Genomic DNA, 6,000 nt, shown 5'->3' with positions numbered 1-6,000 from the left:
ATTAGGGCTTATATGGTTAACTAGTCACACTACAGTGATTTCTCTTTATGTCTCACACTGCACGAAGTCTAACTTCTATATTTGTAAATTTCCAGGTATTCCAACGGGCACTTCCAACACTAATTTTAAAAGTTATGAAAAATTTGTTATTCTTATCCTGAAATAAGTTCAGGATAACTTGTGAGTGTGTATGTGTTTACATGCAGGCTTTGCTTTAACAATTGGCCCAACAGATCTTATTATACTTGATAGTTCAGTAATAGGTCAAAAGGGCAATTTTCTTTGTTCAAAATACTATATATATATTTAATAGAGCAAGTTACCATATTTTTAGTGCTTTTTTATTTTAGAATTGAAGTAAATGCATCATGGTTATGGACACTTTTTTTGGGAACTTTCCTTACAGCACTGGCCCTGGGATAGACATTTCTCATACTTGGTATTGATAAACATATATTATAGACACCTCAGCTCACACTAAGAACAAATGTATACATACATAGATGGCATATTTACATATTTCTAACTTGAGGAAATTTGCATTGGCCATTCATGAAGATGAAAAACCTGGTTTGCATAATTGAAAAAAAGCTTCCAGATGCATTCAATTGTGTTTAAAGAGCTAAAAAAAAAAAAATGGCTTAGTTAAAAGAAAGAAAAGTCTAACTTGCCATGGCCTTTATTCTTAATTAGAACAAGTGTCTTTGATATAGCTGAAGACATTTGACTTAAAAACAGCCAAGTTGAAAGTGACACGTGAGCACCATTCTTGACTGTGTCCCGTGGTCTTTACCCGCTGTAACCATCCATCTCCATGACTTCAAAGAAGAGAGTTCCCTGAATGAAACATTATACAGGGAAGCAATTGTCTGTCTTCTGTTTCCTTTGTATTTGAAACTGAGTATTCATATCTGTGTACAATTGAGCCCAGTGACTGCTGTGGGTTTGACGACACTGCAACACTGTCATGTGCCAATGGGTTTTCTTTGTGGACTTCCCGATTTCCAAATGTAGATAGTGTCCTGACTCTGTGAAGGAGCTTAGGATCGAGGATTGGGAGTAGACCAAAGCCTAGATGTTAAAAGTTAAGGGTTCTTTACAATTACATAATTGCACCCACATGTGACTCAGTTCTACATGGTCTATGCCTAAAATCAGGGGGTAAGAATTATGCAAGAACAAAACCTGTGGTCAGCAAAGATTCAGGACAGTCCTCCCTCAAAACAGTTCCATGCACAGACCCATATAAGGGAAAGTCATGCAAAGGAACAACAGCCTTAAGGCAAAGCATGTTCTCCATTCATCAAAGAAGGCTTCCACTGTACATGGAAGTCAGAGAGTAGGCAAAGATTTTCAGGAAGATCTGTACAGAGGTGGAATGAACATGGCATGAAGTTTTGGGAAGGTGGGTTTAGGCACATGGAATACAGGCTTTGACAGCAGACATCTTTGGGTTGAACTTTAGAAACACTGTGTCATCCTGAGTAGAGTAAAATAAACTTTGTGTGGTTTTTGCTTGTTTGTTTTTTTGCACATAACTGGTGTGTAAGCCAGTGGTGTGGAGGATGATAAGAGGATTCATCAGAGACAGACTGGGGAGCAGAACAGGCAGATCTTCTGAAATACACTACTGAGGGGAACAGTGGGTGAGACAGGAGTAGTTTGCTGTGCCATGTTGGTCAGCACCCTGGCCGGGGATTGAACCCAGGCTGCAGTGGTGATAATACTGAGACTCAACCCCTGGCCACCAGGGAGGCCAGGTTCTGTTTTTACACGTGCGAATGAGAAGCATAATATGTATCCCATTGTTTTGTTTTGAAATAACTGTCATAGTTAGCACATACTAGGTGCAAGTATTAGCTATGATTTTCCAGGGAAACAAGAACACACATACTGCTACATTATTATTATTATATATGTGAAGACATTTATTATTATTGTTTTTCATCTTCATTATGGACAAATCTCAAGACCGGTAGTGTGCAAACTGGAGACCCAAAGGAGCTGATGATACATATATCTCCGGTATGAAGACCAGAAGCTCAATGCCAGAAACAGCTAATGTTTCAGTTTGAGTCAAAGGCAGGAAAAACTGTTGTCTTGACTGAAGGCAGCCAGGAAGGTGGCTTTTCCTTTTATCTGGAAATGTCAGTCTGGGTTCTAGTCAGATCTTTGGATGATTGGTTAAGGCCCTCCCACTTTGGGGACAGCAATCTACTTTACTCAGTCTGTTGTTTCAATTGCTAAGCTCATTCGAACACACTCTCAAACACCAGAATAATGTTTGACCAAGTATCTTGGAACCCCCATGACCCAGTCAAATTGACTTATAAAATTAACCATCACTATGCTTTAGAAATGATAATTTCCATCAATTTATATCCTTTCATTGGTCCTACTTCCACTTAAAATTCAGCTAAAATTTAAATCTTATATATCACTTTCAACTCAATCTACCTAATTAAAAATATAGATTAGTTACATTATAGCTGTTAATAGTAATTATTGCTAATAAAAATAGTTTCTTAAAGTTAAGAAAACCTTAGACTATAAGAATCATTAAAGCAGTCTATGATTCAGTTTACGTTTTACTGGAAACTCAATAGGAAATAACCATGGAACATGACCCTCATCGCAGGCCACAGGACTGTAGTTGGCCATATAACTAATGTCTTAGGGTCTCGGCTTTTCCATTTTATGACTTGGGGTAGCCCTGCTTTTTAGTCCCATTCCCCCTGCTCAGCATTCTGCCCTCCAGGTCATTCGTTTGCCAGTGTGGTGTGAACTGGGGAGGTCCAACTTTACCCACTGTATATGTTCTTAGAGTGAAAAGCCAAAGCTATGACTCAGCTAGAAGATCTCCATCTGCCTTTCCTGTCTAGGGAGCAGTATATCCATGGCTGTCAGGAAGAAACTTGAAGGGGTCTCTTTGAAGGGAGATTTGGATCTAGTCTTGTACGAAGCAGAGAATATACCAGAATTGACACAGAAACCTCACCTGAGCTTGAGTAGTCTTAATTTCCTAATTGCAAACTAAGGGGTTGAAATTGGGTGGTTTGTAGGTTATTTTAGTCCTGGTCTCCTTTGATCCAAGAGCGGTGTTCACCTGTCCCAGTGGCAGTTGGCCTGCCTGGACCAGATGAGCGAATGGGCTCACCGTGGAGATGAGTTCAGACAGGCCACCTGCCTGACTCATCACCATCTGTCCTCCAGGCAGACACACACCTCAGAGTGAACCAGCTGGAACCTACACTTTGCCGCAAAGACTATGCTGCCATCACCCATTGCCTGAGCCAAGAGAGAAGGAACATTTTTCGCAAGTGCAGGCCCCCACTTGTTACTGAAACCTAACACCACCATGACAGGAATTTCATGGCAGGGTGGCTTCATTCAGAGAACAAAAGAGTGAGAAAAGGAAAGCTTCCCGGAGCTGCCGAGTCACGCATGTGCGGAAGGACATATGAGGAAGGGATCACTTCTCAATAAAATCCCAGTTCATTGAAAGGTTTTATCTAATTTTCCCCCCTCGCAATTTAAGACACACAGGAGAAATCTGTGAGAGGGCCGGACTGGGACAGCAATGTGGTTTGTTAATTGTAGAGGAAGCTGGGTGTTCCCTTGATTCTGTGTGGGGACTCTGGTAAGTGGGTTGAGCCTCAGCTTGTCTCCATGAGGGCCCAGGGAACTAACCAGTCCTCTAAGGGCAGTTCAGATTGATGAAGACTGTAGGGATGGAAGTCCCCAGCATGCCTGGCTCTCTGGGATGCCTACAGGCAAATGGGCTCTAGGAACATGAGAACAATCTCCAGAGAAGACTATCCAGTACAAGCCAGTGGAAGAAAATAGCTCCAGAAGGGGAGTGGGGCTCACAGAAACATTAATAGGTCTCCAGTCATAAAGTCAAGTGGCCTCTCAAGGGCACTCTCTCTGTTCAGAAATGCTGGGCAAGGTCCACTCCATCCAGCAGGGCTATTTCAATACGGTGACTGGAGGTGAGTGAGAGATGTAGTCATTGTTCTCCTCACAACTAGTTCCAAAGCTGTCACTGGTGTCCACCCAGGGGTCCTCTCATGCTCCTGTCACACCTGGGCTTATCTTCTCTACACAAGACTCTTAATCTGAGCTAGACCTTCATTCTGAGGGGTCTGCCTCCTGATTTCTCCTTTTCAGGATGTGTATGTTAACCATCCATCAGAGTTGAGGGGAAGCTGAGTAATTTTCCTCAATTATACCACTTTGATATATTGATTACTTTGAATTAAAGTCACTGGAGAAACAGCCAGTGCAAGAAGAGCACTCTGACTCTCCCCCCCCCCAAAAGTGGAATTTAGCCTTCCAAGTAAAAGTTACCTTCCCTGAACTGAGAAGCTAGAGAAATCACCAGAGATAGGCAATTTAAGGCAGAGAAGGCTGTATAAACACCCTTGAGTAAATGATCCCGAAGCGACTATTAACTGAGGGCATTTTTTCCTATGTAGTGATTTATCAGAGACACCCACCGGCTTGTGGGCGGAAGTGACTATACAATGACAAGTCATAACGGAGCCACTGTAGCGTTTTTTTAGTTTCTGCATTTCGAGATTGGTCATGGTTTCTACATGCAGAAATTGACCAGAGGGTGGTTACTGTAATCATGGATTTCCAAAGATCAGGTTTGGAGTTCAAAGTCATTGTTTCTAATTGTAGGCATATGGACTAGTTGGGTTTGCATGTCTGGCAAATTACAGCCTAATCAAGATAATGTGTGACTGATCGTATATTTTTGGAAATTTATACTATGATTTTTTTTTTTAAGATGTATTTATTTGAGCAGTGGGTGGGTCAGGAGAGGTCTGCCACACCATGTGGTCACCTCTGGGGCAGGCGGGAATCGAACTCATGCAGAAGTGCCTTTAGCTTCTCAGTGCTGTGCTTTAACCTGCTGGCCACCAGGGAGGGCCCTATACCATGATTTTTTTTAAATTTATTTATTTGTGCATACAGAACTGGGGTACAGGCCAGAGGCTCAGGGGCGGTGAGAGGCTTCCCCAGAGACAGAGTGGGGAGCAGAACAGGCAGATCAATGAAGTACACTGCTGAGGGGAGCAGCGGGTGGGTCAGGAGAGGTCTGCCACACCATGTGGTCACCTCCAGGGCAGGCGGGAATTGAACTCATGCGGAAGTGGCTTTAGATTCTCAGTGCTGTGCTTTAACCCGCTGCGCCACCAGGGAGGGTCATGATTTTTAACTCCTCTATTTAATTATACTAAAAGTGTCAACTATTTGATTCAGATGAGGCATGAAACACTTTTCTCACCAGTGTAGATTTACTTCAATATCATTTGGATGCTGGTGTATACCTTTTTGAATATTAGATTTTTAAGATGAATGAGGTGAGATCTAATTATTCTTTTTATATTTACAAGGAATTATAATGTCAAGTAAGGACATCTGCTCTTCAGGGGTAATAAGTTAAAGCTTTATTTAGTTCTTTAAGCACATAACTTATGGACTCTAACAATTAAATTTTTATTATTTTTTAAAATTCTAGGTTATTTTTGTAGAAGAACTGGTGTGTAAGTCAGAGGTGCAGGGGATATGAGGACTCACCAGAGATGGAGTGGAAAACAGAACAGGCAGATTTACTGAAATACACTGCTAAGGGGGAGTAGCCATTGTGACAGGGGAGGTCTGCTGTGTCATATGTGAGTCAGCTTCATGGCCAGGGATAGAACTGAGGCTGTAGCAGTGATAGTGCTGAGACTTAACCCGTAGGCCACCCTGAGGCCCTGGATAGTGGATGTTCATACAATTCATTCACACATTGAATGTGCTTTCCAGGCCAGGCCGTCCTCTAATTGTAGTGTCTCTTTTTAAGCCTTTGAGGAACACACAGAAAATAAACAAGAACATGGGTTCTAGATTTGGACAGACTTCTGTGAAGCTGGGCAAGTCTTTCCATTGCCTATGCCCTTATTTTCTTTCTTTCTTTTTTTTTTTTTAAGATTTATTTTTATGTGC

The sequence above is a fragment of the Condylura cristata genome, unplaced genomic scaffold (assembly GCF_000260355.1).
Source record: "Condylura cristata isolate star-nosed mole 26May11 unplaced genomic scaffold, ConCri1.0 scaffold00003, whole genome shotgun sequence".
Classification (NCBI taxonomy): Eukaryota; Metazoa; Chordata; class Mammalia; order Eulipotyphla; family Talpidae; genus Condylura; species Condylura cristata.
Note: the sequence above shows the minus strand (reverse complement) of the source record.